General features: G+C 33.8%; 1 long non-coding RNA gene across 1 annotated transcript in view; it reads right to left on the bottom strand.

The window, feature by feature from the left end:
- Positions 1-11,038, bottom strand: part of LOC141516118 (uncharacterized) — a 72,898-nt gene extending 61,860 nt beyond the window's left edge. The window contains exon 1 of the long non-coding RNA XR_012476614.1: positions 10,857-11,038. This is a non-coding gene — a long non-coding RNA (uncharacterized LOC141516118). The remainder of the gene's footprint in view (positions 1-10,856) is intronic.
- Between the last annotated feature and the right edge of the window lie 5,079 nt (positions 11,039-16,117).

Here is a 16,117-nt window from a genome sequence, read left to right on the forward strand (position 1 = left end):
TGACACTATCTTGCTTAACTACCTCAAGACAACTTAGGAAGATGAAAGTCAAGATTTGTTTTAATTGAAGTCTGGGAGCTTTTTATATTAATTTTTAAGATTGAGCTATAGACATATTAACATAAGACATGCATATTCACAACCCTAATTCATCATGGTAGAAAAATCATGATATGTAAGCACACAAAAATTCCTAAGAAACAAAAGTAATATCATTTTATGTTCATTGCATAGTGTTGGAATTTAAATAAAATGCTAAATATAGTAGTAATAGAAAACAGACTACCTCATCTGTGGTAGGAAAAGGGAATTTTCAGACCACTAGTAAAAATGAATGCAGCCAAGTTTCAAATAATAGAGAATATGAATGGCATAGATCATTAGAATTCATATCTAATGCCAAAATACTCATTTTTTAAAAAATGTTTAAATGTTGGGAGGAAAGCTAAAAATCATTTAGACCAATCCCCCTCATTTTATGGATGAGAAAATTAAAGCCCAGAAATGTTAAATTTTATTAAGTGGTTTTCTGAAGACATAAAAATTAGTGGCAAAGGCAAGACCAACACCAAGACTCTTGTCTCAAGTTGGATGCTCTTTTCATTACATTACAATGTATCCCTTTTAGTCAAGAATAGCAATCTCATACTGCCAAGACTTTTAAAAGAACTGCTAATACAAGGCAAAATTAAATGATTAGGATTTCATTTCCTTTATTTTCCCTACCCAAGATAAACAAACTCATGTTCATATATCAAAAATACTTTATTTATGAAGAAAATCAGGCGACACTAGATATAATGACTGCCAAATGACATAACGAAAATTAGTAATAACTGGCTACCCATCTAAAATTCAGTTGTAAAGTCTATGTAAAGCAGACTATTAGCAAAGATAGAAATCAATGCCACATTAGAAGAAAGAATAAAACCAAGACAAAATGGCATTCAAATGAAACAACTCCAACCTGAATTATCTAAGAAAATTCCCAAAGCTGAAAAATAGGAAATGAATGAGAAAGACATTGATACTTATTATTGCTATTTCCTAATGAAATTTAACCCACTTCAATCAATCAATTCAAAGAAGACAAAGGAGCTCAGAAATCACTTCAAATAGAAATTTTCTTCTCTTTAGAGACCAAAGACAACAAATAAACTTAGTTACAAAATTTTATACAGAAGCATTGGAGGAAAAAGCAGATTTCTATAAAGTTTGATGAGAGACCCAATTAAGTCAGAACATTGTACAAGAACATTTAAGACCAAAGCTGTGAAAATAATTCTGATTAGAGAAATGCAAATTTAAATAACCATATGGTATCACTTCAAACCTATCAGATTGATCTTTTCATTTTTGTGTTCTTAGCCAATGTTGGGGAGGTTGTGGGAGGATTGAGACATTAATGCTTTTCTGTGGTGGAGCTGTGAACTGATGCAGTCATTCTGGAGAGCATAGAGAACTATGCCCAAAGAGCAATAAAACTGATCATAACCCAACAATTCCAATATTAGGCCTATATGCAGAAGAAATCATAAAATATTGGAAAAGTCCCACATGTTCCAAAATATTCATAGCAGCAATTTTTGTAGTGGCAAAGAATTGGAAATTGAGGAATGACTGTTGGGGAATGTTGGGGAATGACTGAACAAGTTATGGCATATGAATGTTATGGAATATTATTTTTCTATAAGAAACCATGAATGGTCTGACTCTAGAGAAGCATGAAACAGAAACTGTGCAAAGGGAGCAGAACCAAGCAAACTTTCTACACATTGACAACAACATTGTGAGTTGATCAACCTTGATGGATGCAGCTCCTCTCAGCAGTTTAGGGAGCTTGGCCAAACTTAGGAGAATGATTAGGGACAATGCTCCCCAGAGGGAAAAAAGCAAAACAAAAAGCCCTTCAGAATCTGATGAACACTACCTTCTCTTTTTTAAAAACTTTGTCTTATGTATTTCTTTCCTATCCCATGGTTTTCTTTCTTCTCCCTTAATTCTAATTCCTCATACTGAAAATGACTAATCTGTAAACATGTTTAACAGAAATATGAATGTACAATATTCACTTGACTATTCATCACTAAGGGGAGAGGGGGTAGGATGGAAGGTGGAAGAAAAGATGTAACTTAAAATATGCATATATATATATATGGATAAATGTTGAATCACTTTTATAACTTGAATCTGAAAAATAAAATATCAATTTAAAAAAGAAAATAATTCTGGATTTAGAATTGAAAGAACTAAGCTTTAATTCTACTGCCATTTTCTATCTATCCATCCATTTAGCCTCATCTATAAAATGTTTCTTCATCTGTAAAATGAAGTCTTTGAATAGATTATCTCCAAGGCTCCTTCCAAAACCAAATCTATAATAAGAGAGGATAGTAAATGATATGATATGATATGACATTGTTATGGTATGTATGGTGTGGTGTGGTGTGGTGTGGTGTGGTGTGGTGTGGTGTGGTGTGGTGTGGTGTGGTGTGGGGTGGTGTGGGGTGGGGTGGGGTGGTATGGCTGGGTAAGGTAGGACAGGATGGGGAACCTTATCTAAATGGTTGAAAAATGGAAGAGATCTGTCAAGATTTCCATGACAAACTATTTTCTCCATGAATCACTATAGAGTCATCACATTTTGGTTCTAGCATTACAGTCCTCCAAGATTTTACATGATGAAGTAGAAATGATGATAAAACAAAGATATCTATCAAACCAGTAATGCACAGACAAAATCCATTTGGAAAATAATTAAAAAAGCAATCATTTTTGAGGGGACAAAGAATTAGTGCTAAAGATATCTGAAAGGGTTACCAAGTGGACCAAGTGCTTAGGAAAAAATCCAGTGGATGGTGAGATTTTCCAGATGTTCTTCTTTATATGATATGCAGGTAGATAGATATATGACTCATAAGAAGAAGGAAGTGATTTGGATTGCCTTTGGTAAAGTATGTATTGCAGTACTTTTAAAGATTTAAACTTCTCCCTGCAGGGAGGCCCATGTATTTTTTTAATCAGTAATCTTTCAGAGATTCTATAAAGCTGAAAATCATGAATCATTAGACTCTCTGAAGAATTAATGTCAAAGGTCACCCAAAGGGGTAATGGGGAGATGACAGGTGGGCATAAATATGTTATAGCATATTATCGATGAAAAAGTGCACAGTGAAAGCTGCTGAAAAGATATCAAAGAGTCACTTGAACAGAAACATGGCTTGACACAGAGCAAGATGCAAGGATGACAAATTGATAGCCTATGTACTCCATTGTCACTCATATGGTATCAAGATACTTAGCTATGATAATTGAGTCAAATACTTCAATGGGAAAGGAGGGAAAAGGAGAAGGAATGGTAGAAAATATTCAGGAGGAAGAGGTGATCAACAAGGAAAAGAGGTCAAGAAGGATGAGTAATAAGAACATTAGAGTCTCTCTCTCTCTCTCTCTCTCTCTCTCTCTCATTATCCTTGGGGACAGATGGAGAAATTCAGGCTAGATCATTAGTCACCAAACATTTTTAGTCATGTTCCTTTATTATTAAAAAAATTAGCATGCACCCTGCATATACATTATTGTTACAGTACATCACATATTTTATACAATATGATATTTTAAAAGGATAAAATAGAGCTAAAATAGACAATATTTTAAAATAATTTTTACTTCTTGATACAAAAAACGATTTTTCTCCTAAAAGCAATTTAATTAAATATGCTTCCTTATTTTCAAAATAACCCTGTGTACATATTGAGAAAAGAACAGACATGTAAATAATAATCATCTATAATAAACTATTGAGCTATTTTGATCAATGCTGGTAGTCAACCAGCAGTTAAATTTTTTCATACTATTTTATTGAAAGATACACAAGAAAATAATCAGATAATAGACCATAATAGTGAACATAGCAGCTTTTCAGAAGAAGCTATGTTTGTATGGGTACTGATAACCATTTGACACAATGCAAAAAAAGAGCAGGTAAGAATGAATTATTTCTGATTTCAAAAAAGCAAAAAGATATAAATCAATTACTTTATTTTTTAAATGTGGTTCTACTTAATGGACAATATCTTGCCTTAATTTTTGTTCATCTCTGAAAATTTTGATTGGATAATTTGTTTAATTGCATGAAAAACAGGGGGAAAGCCAGTTTTCCTGTGCAGGAATAAAAACAATATATAAGATTGAGAAAGTGGGTTGTGACCATGTCATAAAGCACTTTAAATGCAAAATGGAGAAGATAATATTTGATCCTATAAGAGTGATGAAGCATTTAGGTAAAAAGATAATGCTATAAAATCCACAAGGCAAATCCCAATCCATCCATGCCTGCTCATCCTGTGCAATTCATTCTGCCCCACTCAAAATGAAAAAAAAAAGTAAGGTAGGGCTTTAATTCATGAGTCATTGTCCTGAAGTTCAAAGCCTGCTGTATGAGGGCTGCCACCTAATCTACAAGGTAATCTGGGCATGAAAGGGGGATTTTACTGGGAAATGAGAAGATGGGATACTTTATAGTTGCTTCTATGCACATCCTGTGGCATGGGGTCCATGAAAAGAATCAAACATGAATGAACAAATGACAATTTTGTTATAGCTGCTCTTATGAACAAAAAAATGTGCAAAAGGAGGAGTATTTAATTGAGAGGTTTTAGAACCAAAATGCTGAAAATGATTGTGTTAGACACAAGTCTGATGAATGGATATCTGGAAGGGTGGGATACAACCCATCTTCGCAATCTAAAATTAGTTGTTCACACAATCATTCAAAACAGACCATAGACCTCTAGGAACTCAACTTTGGATACCACTGGGCTGGATGATATTATAGTTATAAACAAGCAGATCTGGTTAAATGATTGGACTAAAAATGTAATCATTAAAATGTAGATCTCAATTTGGTAATGATATGATCAGATTGGTTCTGCTTTTCTTTTAAAATATTATTTAAAGTTAATCATCTTTTCCTATTACTGATTTAGGAGTCATGGTTTTTGTCTCTGAACTTAGTTCAGAAATTCAGCTGGCCTGTAATGAGTCAAGTTTAAAAATCCAGTTCTGCTGAACATTGTTCTTTTCCTGTCTCAGGGAAATTTTTTATTCTTGAGGGATGCAGGTGTACACCAAGGATTCTGATCTAGTATCTTTATACCACCAGTGCTCCCAGATCCATCCTTCAAAGATGTCTGATACATTATCCAAAGAAGTCTGGCCCCACTATCTCCAACCTTGCAAGTAAACTCAAACAATGAACATTTTTCAGTAAAATGAGGGGGAAAAGGACTTGTTGCCGGCCCTTCATTCCCAAATTCCAACCAATCATATTATCTCCTGCCTCAGCAACCAATCATATTGATTTCTCCATGTATGAAGTTATATTCTTTGTTCTATACTACCCAAAGCTATAAAAGAGAACTGTCCTCACTCAGAGGAAATTTAGATCTTATTTATTGGTAATACATTGATCATGCTCAGAACTTTGTGTCTCAGGTTACCTTATTTTTTTGCCATAACAGTGACTTATATAAAGACATAGATGGCTTATTGTTTTATTTCAAATTTTCAAATGACACAAAACTGAGAAGGATGATTAATATGTTAAATGGAAGAGTCAATTTTCAAAAACATTCAGACAGGTTAGAAAGATGGGCTGAATATAATAAAAGGAAATTCAGTTAATGAATGAAAAGCATTTATTAAACACCACTTATATGCCAATCAAACCCCTGCTCTTAAGGGGCTTACATTCTAACAGTGGATACAAAAATGCAAAAGGGAACTGAAGAGGAGTACTTTTGTCTGGAAATTTATAGAAATAGTTGGGGGGGTTGAATATAATAGCAGTGTTCAAAAATTTTAAGAGCTATCATGTTGAAGAGGTAGCCAGTTTTCTTCAAAAGGACCCCATTTGGGGTTTTCTTGTCAGAGAACTGGAGTGGCTTGCCATTTCATTCTCCATTTTACAGATGAGTAACTGAGGTTAAATGATTTGTTCAGGATTACACAGCTGGTCTGAGGCAGGATTTGACTCAGGAAAAGAAGTTTCCCTGACTCCAAGTTCAGTACTCTAACCAGTGTTCCACCTAGCAGAGTGATAGGTAGGACTAGATGAGCCTCTCTTTAGGGTTCTATAGATTAAAAAAGCACTATAGTGACATGATTTCTCCTAAGCCTATGCAAAAAGAGTAGAGCCTGAATTACTGTCCCTGATCACTGTGAGTTTGATTATCTTGATTAGATTTTAAATCTGTTGTAGGATTCACTATATGTTCCATAATGTTGAATCTGAATGCAATTAGAGTAGGCTCAAATAATTCTTTAACATGGGTAGTCATGTAGACAGTACATGAAGAAATTTCTATAAAACATAGTCTACATTTTTGAAAGTAAGAATCCTTATGATTCCTTCCATTATTTTTTATCCCTTCTTTATTAAGGAACTGATATCCTCCAGTGGTTTGAAAGAATAAACTCAGAAACGATCACTTCTGAAAAAAATGAGCAGTTTACTATTGCTCTCGATTTTAAAGGATTAGTCTTTTTTCTTTTTTTTTTAAACAAAATTCTCCATTCTTTTCAACCCAACAAGTATTCATTAAGTAACTACCAGATGCCAGATATTATATCAGGCATTAGGAATGAAAACACAATTTAGTTGTTTAAAAAATTATCCATTCTATGTTTTCTATTTTCTCTGGGGAGGAATGCTCCCAAAACATATATTTTTAGAATAACAAAATAACTATTTTCAATGTCTTTTGGGGCTTTTTTTACATTTTCAACCATGCTACTTGTTACATAAATAACTTGTAAGTACATACATAGAATTTGCTTCTTTACAGTAAAAGAAATTACATGAAAATGATAACAGTTGATATGCAGGATTTTGCATATACTCTCCCATTTAGTCCTCATGGTGAGATAGGATTACAAAAGAGATAGCTATCATAAAAATCCCCTATTAGGGTTAGGGATTAAACCTATTCATTAATTTCCATTTTATAGGGGAGAAACTAAGATCAGAAAGATTATGTGCCCATGATCATTTAGGAAGTTTCAGGGCCAGATTTTTAACACAGGTCTTTCAGATCCTGTAATGTAGCGTATTATGTCTATTATACCAAGCTTCTGTCACACTATATGTCAAATTCATATGTATTTGTTTGGTATGTAGTTTTAGACTAGACTAGAAAATTCTGTGATCTCTGGGTTAAAATGTTAATAATTGTGAATATACAACATATCCTTTGGATTCATATCAAGTGATACAGGGGATTAAATCAGAAGGCCTTCCTTACTTAGGACAAATGGAGAAAGGAAGTCACAATAAAAGCAAAATAAGAGCAAACTTTTGATATGGGCAACATCTAGTAGCTGTAAAAGGCTTCTTAAAAAAAGTGGAACAAGTAGAGAAACCAATGATCTGTGCCATTCAGAAGGACAGTTTGCTACACAATATCATCATCTCTCATAGAAAATTCAAGGCATTTCTATGTTTATGAATTTTCTTTAAGTAAATAGAAAAATTAATGTCTATATGGCAGTTTTTCATCTATGACTTATTTATTTGGTATATATAATATATACATATAAAAAAAAATATATATATATATATAAACACATGGATGCATATGTATTTATCCATCACATTCACTTTTAAAGTAACTTTAATGACTTTTTAAAAATATGATGTCAGGGCAGCTAGGTGGCACAGTGGATAGAGTGCGGGCCCCTGGAGTCAGGAGGACCTGAGTTTAAATCCCATTTCAGACACATGATAATTGTCTAGCTGTGTGACTGTTGCCTTAAGTAAAAAAAAAATTTAAAATATGATGTCAGTCATTTTTTTCTGATAATGAGTTAAAGTAATGATAACTCAAATCTTGAATCAGAGTTAGAAAGGCCCTTAGGAAGCATCTAATCTAGCTGCTTCATTTTTATAGATGAGGAAACTAAGACTTAGAGAAGCAAAGGAATTACTCAGTAACAAGGACATTAAGAAGTGGCAGTAAAAATGGTAGTAAAAGTGGTAGTAAAAATCTTACAGCATGTCCCTTTATATTTCATCTATGCAAGGAGGAAAAGGGAAGGGAGAGGGAGAGGAGAGAGAGAGAGAGAGAGAGAGAGAGAGAGAGAGAGAGAGAAACTATAATAGTTATAGAGTTAATATGATATACCTGTTGAATATGTTAGTGTATATATATATATATATATGTATGTATGTATATATATATATATATATATATACATGCACAATATTCCATATTTGTGTAAGTATCTAATATATTCCCCCAAAAGGGTGTATGTTCCTTGAAGGTAGGATTTTTTCCACTTTTATTTTTGTAGCCTCTAGTCCTAAAACACAGTATATATTTAATAAACAGTCAGCTAAAAGGTGCTGATCTTGTACTCTGGGGATTTTGAGGTCAAACCCTTCCTCAAACTCTTACTTAGCTGTGTGGCCCTGAGCAAGTCATTTAACTATTCTACACTTTTTTTCTTCATTTGTAAAACGGGGATAATAACAGCACCTGTTTCCCAGGGTTATTGTGAGAATCAAATGAGATAATAGACTAAGACACTCTGAAAACCTTAAAGCACCATGAGAAAGCTAGATATTTTTAATAAAAATAATTTCTCAACACTGTGACTGACTTTAATAGTTCATATTTGTAGAGAGCTTCAATATTTATAAAGTACTTTTCTCTCAGGAATCCCATTAGGTAGGGAGTAAACATATTATTTTCCATTTTATGAATAAAGAAATTTAGGTTCTCAGAGAACATGCCCCAAATTCCCCGCAATCAAACACCTAATAAGTATCAGAACCTCTAGTTACTTGGATTCTCATGATTCTAGTTTAAATGAATTTTCTTTTTTTTTCAAACCATTTTCTATTGCCAGACTATTTCAGCTTATGTCACAGGAAGGAAGAAAAAATAAAATTCCTTATCAAATTTTCATTAGGTAGTATTTTTCTCATTTACCAAGGTAGCTTCATATATTGATTAGATTTAGGAAGGGTAGGGGGAGTACCAGTGGAGTAAATCCAGAGACCAGGGTTCACAGTCAGGAGCTGTGACATTGCAGCGGGACTTCTGCAACTGACAACTGGAATCTGTCAGAGAAGTCAGCATTCTGTTTAATCCTAGAAGCAGAAACAGGTGGCACATACTGGTCCCACTCAGAACTGTTGCTGCTGATCAGCTTGACACAAAGAGGGGCAGAGAACGGGGCTTTCTATGTTCTGGAACCTAAAGGTAAGGTAAGTTTTATAAATCAGAAAGATAAATATTCAACCTGATGGAAAACAGTAAGTTCAGAGGTCACTGAGCACTAACATAAGGAATCTACAAATTTACATGAAAGAGACTGAAGATATGATTCCTTACGCACAAGCCCTATATCATAACAAAATTACAAATAAAGACTTTACCAATCAAAGGTCAACCTGTCACTGAATGACTGGATGACTAAAATCCAGTTCTCTATTTCTGTAGAACTAATGCCAACATAATTTAAAAAAATGACAATTTAACCTAATTAACCTATTTATTCAATGCCATCCCAATTAAATTACTAAACAATTATTTTACTGACTTAGAAAATATAAACAAAAAGTTCATTTAGAAGAACAAAAGGTCAGGAATTTCAAAGAAACCAGGAGAAAAAGGATATAAAGGAAGGAGATTCATCAATGTCAGTATTCCAACAGTATCTCACCTGAAACTATAAGATGAGATCATTATTGAAGTGTAAAATGTATAATTTCCATAATGTTAAATTAAAAATTTCTTATATAAATAAAGCCAATGCAGCCAAGAATAGAAGGAATGCAAAAATCAGAGGGTACAGGTTTTCATAGATAATCTCTCAAATGGAATGTGATTATGTTGAAATACTGCTGTGGTATAGAAAATGATGAGCTAATTGATTTAGAAAAACATGGAAAGATTTGGACCTATGAAAGAAGATGTTACCCATCTTCTGAGAAAGAGATAACAACTGAAAATAAGTATAGTAAGTATAGACATATATATATATATATATATATCTGTATGTTTATCGATATCTAGGTATATGTATGTATATAAATCCATATTTAATTGTAGCCTTCTTTAGGACAGAAAGGAAAAAATAAAAGTACAAAGTGCACACAACAGAGAACAAAAGAAAACCTACAAGAAAGAAAAAAAATTGGACAACTTTGAAAACCATATGTAGTATTTATTATATAGGTTTTCTTGGAATGGAAATTTATTGTTTATATTGAAACCTCTTATGTTCTATTGTCTATATGGAAATTATTTTTTTATCTTATTCTGTATTTAAGATTAAAATAAAAATTCACCTTCAAAATCTGTAGATTTGTTTTAGTATCAGTGAAATGGGGAGACTGGACTAAATGACCTTTAAGGTCTTTCTTATGCCAAGATCCTGTGTAAATTTAGGACCTAAAACCTGGTCACCCAATTCTCTTTGAAGACAAAGTTGAAAGGGAGAAAAAGGGAGAAAGGGTGTGGCTAACAAAGCTGGCCTTATATAAGAAAAAGGATACTTCTGTTGCCCCTCCTTATGCTATTCCAATGCTACTTAAGAACTAGTAGGTGACATGTTAAAGATGTGATCATTGGAAGCCATAAATACTGATATCTGCTACCTAAGAAATTGTCCTCTTAAATTAGATTTTAGCCTAGTTTGAATAATAGCTAACTGAGGCAAGGGAATAACCTGGTAAACAAATTATCTTATTCATTTTTAGACTTTTAATATGGTAGTTTCAAAGCCTGGATTACATTAAATGGTAATTAACTAAAATATCAATGCTAAGCTATTAAAGGTATACTTACTCCAACATTTCAAGAATTCTTGATTTCATTGCATGGCTGCCTCTTCCTCCAGTGTAGATGATAGCCCTTTCCCCACTTTTAGAGACAGTTTTCTGAGTTCATGAAGCCAGAAAGAAATGCATTACAACATGGTCAGTCATCTAGTGTTGAGTGTCTCTAAACTGAGTTCTGCTGTTTCTCTTGTGACAGAGCTCAGAGTCCTTGAAGCCAGTCCAGCTTGGTAGGGTCTGCCAGAGGTTGTACTCACTTTTAAAACCTAAAAGCCTCAGAGTCACCTCAACAATGAGATATAATTTTAGTTGAGGATTCAAGTCACAGCAGATCATGCTCACCAAAAAAAAAGTCAGTCCTCACCATTGAGAATGTGACCCTTTAACAATGGAGGAAAGTTTGGTGTTAAGAAAGTCTATATTAGGTTCTTCTGTAGAGCACAAATGAGCACTGCATTTGTGGCACTAGTTTCAAATTCAAGCTCTACCACCAATGGCAATTAATAAGAGTGGGCACTGGTGCTGTAGTTTCATTGATAAGGAAAATTCTCAAGGGAGTAAACTCCCTCTATCAATTCAGGTAGCTGCCTTTTCTTCATCTTAAAATCTTAGAGACTTGCTTGGAGAATTGAAAGGTTGAACCTAAGAAGAGGAAGAGGAAAAGGAAGAGAAAAAGAAGAAGAGGAAGAAGGAGGAGGAGGAGGAAAAGGGGGGAAGGAAGGAAGGAAGGAAGGAAGGAAGGAAGCTATAAGCTACATATAGGATGGATAGCAAGAAAAAATTCCTAGAGCCAAGAGATGGAGTGCCTTGTGTAAGGAACAGCCAGGAGGCCAGTGTTATTGGATCAAAGAATAAATTGGCATAGATTCATTGATTTACAGATAGAAGGTACCTTAGTGGGCAGATATCTAGTCAAATCCTCTCCTTTTACAGATAAGGAAACTAAGAACTGAAGAATTCAAGTCAAGGAGAGGAAGAGGCAGGTTTTTAAACCAGGTTCCTAATTTCCAAGCCAGCATTCTTTCCTATGCCATTATTATAGTGACACATGATCCATGCCTATAACATGGGCTGTCTGGTTTGGGGGAAATAAATTAATCTCTCAATGCCCCCAGGCAACACTTTAAGATTATGTCATTTTTTAAGATACCCCAAGTCCAGACATTAGGATTTTCCTCTGACTCTAACCCATGTCCCTCTTCATCTTGGTCTACAGTCTTCCTTGGCTTCCTTCAAGTCCTAACTAAAAATCCTGAATTTTACAGGATCAGGAAGACTTTTCTGATTCTCATTAATGCTAGTGCTGATGATCTCCAATTCATCCTCTAGAAAGCTTACATAATTGTTTGCAAAGTTAAATCACCCATTAGACTATAAACTCCTTCAGAATGGGAATTTTTTGCTTTTATTTATATCCCCAGAATTTATCACAATGCCTGATCCAGAGTAGATACTTCATAGAGGCAAGTTTGAAAGTAAAACTTAGAATTTTATCTTGCTATGTGACCTTAGGGAAATCATTTGCCCCCTTGATGCCTCAGATTCTTCATTTTTTTGTTAACTCCAAATCTTAAAAGATTTATAATTTCACTGATAGCAGTACTCCCTCTACCCACACAAATCACAGTTCTTGCACATCAGAGTAAACACTTTCATGAGTTATTGTGATCAAATTTACTCAAGAAAAAATGATTTCTTAAATGCTAATAAAAAAAGAACTTTTATTTTCAGGTAATCTCATCCTTCATGGGTGGCATTGCCCAGATATCTAGAATGGTATTATAATAGAGTTTAAGGACACTAAATAGTAAGTTAAATATTATTGGGTTTGTTATCAAAAAAGAGCAAGAAACCTTTAAATAACATTTCTGTTAATGTTTAAATATAACCTTGCCTAGAGGTACTCTTCCAATATCCCTGAAAATCCTATGATATGATCTCCAAAACATTTTTCAAATATCTAATAGTGAATATATGTTTTTAAATAGAATTTGTATTTTTATATTGATATATACATATAAATATTTGTGTATACACATGTGCTCATGTATACATACATGTATAATACACACATATACATATATATGTGTATATGTGTGTCTGTCAGAAGCTGGTGAATGGGTAGAGCTCTACTGGCAAAACTGTGAAATTCTTATGTGGATGAATTTGAGGAGTTTACTACTAGAAAAGTATGATATTATGTAATGGAAGGATCATGCTCCCTAATATGGATCATGAGCAGACATTCTATAACCAGTCCAAGTGGTTAAAAAGATGGATTTTAAATTAGCTATTAAGGTAGAGCTGGAGTGCGACCAAAAAAAGACTACCAACTAAAGAGAGTCTCTTCCTGTATTTCCATTCTGTATAGTTACCATTCAAGTGAGAGATAATGTTGTAAGCCTCTGGATGGGCAGAAGCCTTGAGACTTTTATTCTTTGATTCTATTTCTTCATTTTTGCTTTAAAAGATCAGAATGGTGAGTCCACCAGAGATCTGAGAGTTAAAGTCCATATTAGAAGCCAGATGGTGAAGAGGGAAGTTCTGAGATATCTCTTTAATCCAGCATGTGTTGAAGGAAGAAAAGAAGGAGCTAACCCGATTTATGCTTTAGCACCCCTCATTTGGAATTGGATTTGGTGAAATGAATGGTTAAAGAAGATTTGCATTAAGTTTGATTCCATTCTCCTGAGGAACTAAGGCAACATAGGAGATGGTGGGGGAGATAGGGAAAGAATGCTTTGTAATTTCAGTTTTTGCTAGAGTGTCAAAGTAAATATTCTTTTGAAAAACTAACTCTTGACTAACCAAAACTGGGTTGTTAATTACTTACAGTTAATATGGGAGAGACTATATAAAAATGGGGACTCAAGTCAATAACACAAGAGAAAATGCCTAAATCTTCAGGGTTATCCTAAGGACCCTCAGCGTAAGTGTAACCAACCTCATTCTGAGAGACTTGCTATAAATATATGTATATATATAAATATATATATATATATATATATATGTGTGTGTGTGTGTGTGTATGTATCCTGTTTCATATGTTTATGTATATATATATATATATGAGTATACAATCTGTATTTTAAAACAATATGAATCTCTATAAAATGTCATGAAATTTTTACTCAACTCATCAATCCATTAGTATTTATTAAGTGATTATTTTGCACTAGTCATTAAACTAATCTCAATAGTTTTCTTTTTCATTGCAAGGAAGAAAAAAGGAATTTGACTATATCTTTTGAAATAGTGTAATAATTTAGTTCAATTTAACAAGCAAATTATTAAACATCTGCACTCCAGGTACTGAACTTAAAAAAGAAAAATGAAAACATCCCTTCAAGGAGTTTACATTCCTTTGGGAAAAAAAAAACAATATATACTATACAATGATCAATAAAAACAAAAAGTCCAAACAGAAGAGGATCCCTTTCAAAAGTGAGTGCCTCCAAATATTCCTATGTACAAATTGCATTATACCTACTTCACTGAGCCCTGGAACACCAGAATCCCTTCACTAATCCACAATCGTGCAAAACAGGGGTGAAACAATTACATAATACTGTGGAATAATAAATGTCTTCCATTCTTCTTCTTCCACTTCAATTTACCACCTTAGTTCTAGGAAAGCAAAACACTTGAAGTTATGATCCTATTTGTTTATGAATTCTTGGACATCCACAACCCATAATTGGGGTTAGCTGTGTATGAAATAAAAAATCAATTAGCAACTTCATCAAATAAGGTTCCCCAAATATTTCATAAATGAGGATTTTTAAGAAACCTTGAACTTTTCTGGCTGTATTTCAAGTTATTTATTCTTTCCTTCCCAGGCAAACGTCCTCAGAGCAATTTTTATTTGGTATCTCTAATGTACTGCTGACATCTTATCTAAGCCATTGTAGCTCAAAGGGCATCCTACAATTTAATACTAATATGCTTCTCTAGATGTGCTAGGAGTTGTATGGGAATCGCTTTTCCAATCATTGCACATGTATGAATTTTACTGGGAATTATATGGAATTTACATTTGCAATAACATGTGAATATGTGATTCACTTGCACTGTCAAAATTCTCATGACAAAGATGAATACTTCACTGGAAACAAAAAGTTTGAGAAGCCTGGGTCTAGGTCTATTCATTTTTCCCTTGAACTATCCATCCCAAGACCCCTATCTTTAACATCAACCCCTGCCCCATTGTTACAAAAGCTGTCATTTTTTCCAGTCCTTGTGATCATGTCATTTCACAACTGGAAACCCTAAGATGAACAAAGATGTTTGTATCCTACTTCATAATTTTCTAATGAGATCCTCATTCATCATATAGTAGTTCTCTTTCCTCATCTGTGAAATAAAAGGGATAGATTGGATGGACTAAGAGTTTTAAATTTGATAACTATGGTAAGTTTATTTATACCATCTCACTTCCTATTTCCAAACTTCTGAAATCTGCTTTTGGTCCAATTGAAACAAATTGGTCTCATTTGCCCATTCTTGGGGTAGGCATTCCCCTAAGTCATCAATGGATTTGAAGGAGGTCAGCTATTCTTGACCTAGTTTAGCCCATCTACTGAATTAGTTTTACTGGTGTGTGACTGCTGCACATGCTACAGCTTCTTGGAGGCACAGGTGAGAGTAGAGTAACAGGTGGATATGAAAAGTGGGTGAGCAGCCCTAAAAAGAACTCAGGAAATTCTTTCATTAGAGGTGCTAGTCTTTTATAATGGTAATAAAGGTCTGCCTGAAGGGATTTATTTAGTAATTAAGTTTAAAAAAAAGACAATTTCTTTGTCCCTGTGTCTTCCCTCTCCCAATCATTTACCTGGGAACCCACAAACATGGGTTAAAAGCATGAAAAAGGTCTGAAACCAGACTTGGACTATAGCTTATAAAATGATGCAACTGGGTGTAGTTTAGCAATGAGAACTTAAACAAGGAGCTAAAATGAATTTCTCACAATTTAGAATAAAATCTTTGACAAAGATGTTGTCCTTGGTAACTAGGAAATTGAATTTTAAAAACAGACTTAAACCTGAAGACCTGGAGTGGTTCTGTATTGCCAAGATCCTGGGGCAAAAATTCTCTCTTTATGAAGATGAAATTTCTGTTCCAGGCAAGGTTCAATAAATCTTACCCTTCTACCTCTTTATTATCGAAAAAGCCAACAAAGACTCATTCCTTCTCCAATTTGACTACTGGGCATTTGAGATCCTTGCCTTTCCACAAGAACTTTTTGTTTATTTATTTTGAGGGAGGGGGAAG

Source organism: Macrotis lagotis, chromosome 3, assembly GCF_037893015.1.
Source record: "Macrotis lagotis isolate mMagLag1 chromosome 3, bilby.v1.9.chrom.fasta, whole genome shotgun sequence".
NCBI classification, from domain to species: Eukaryota; Metazoa; Chordata; class Mammalia; order Peramelemorphia; family Peramelidae; genus Macrotis; species Macrotis lagotis.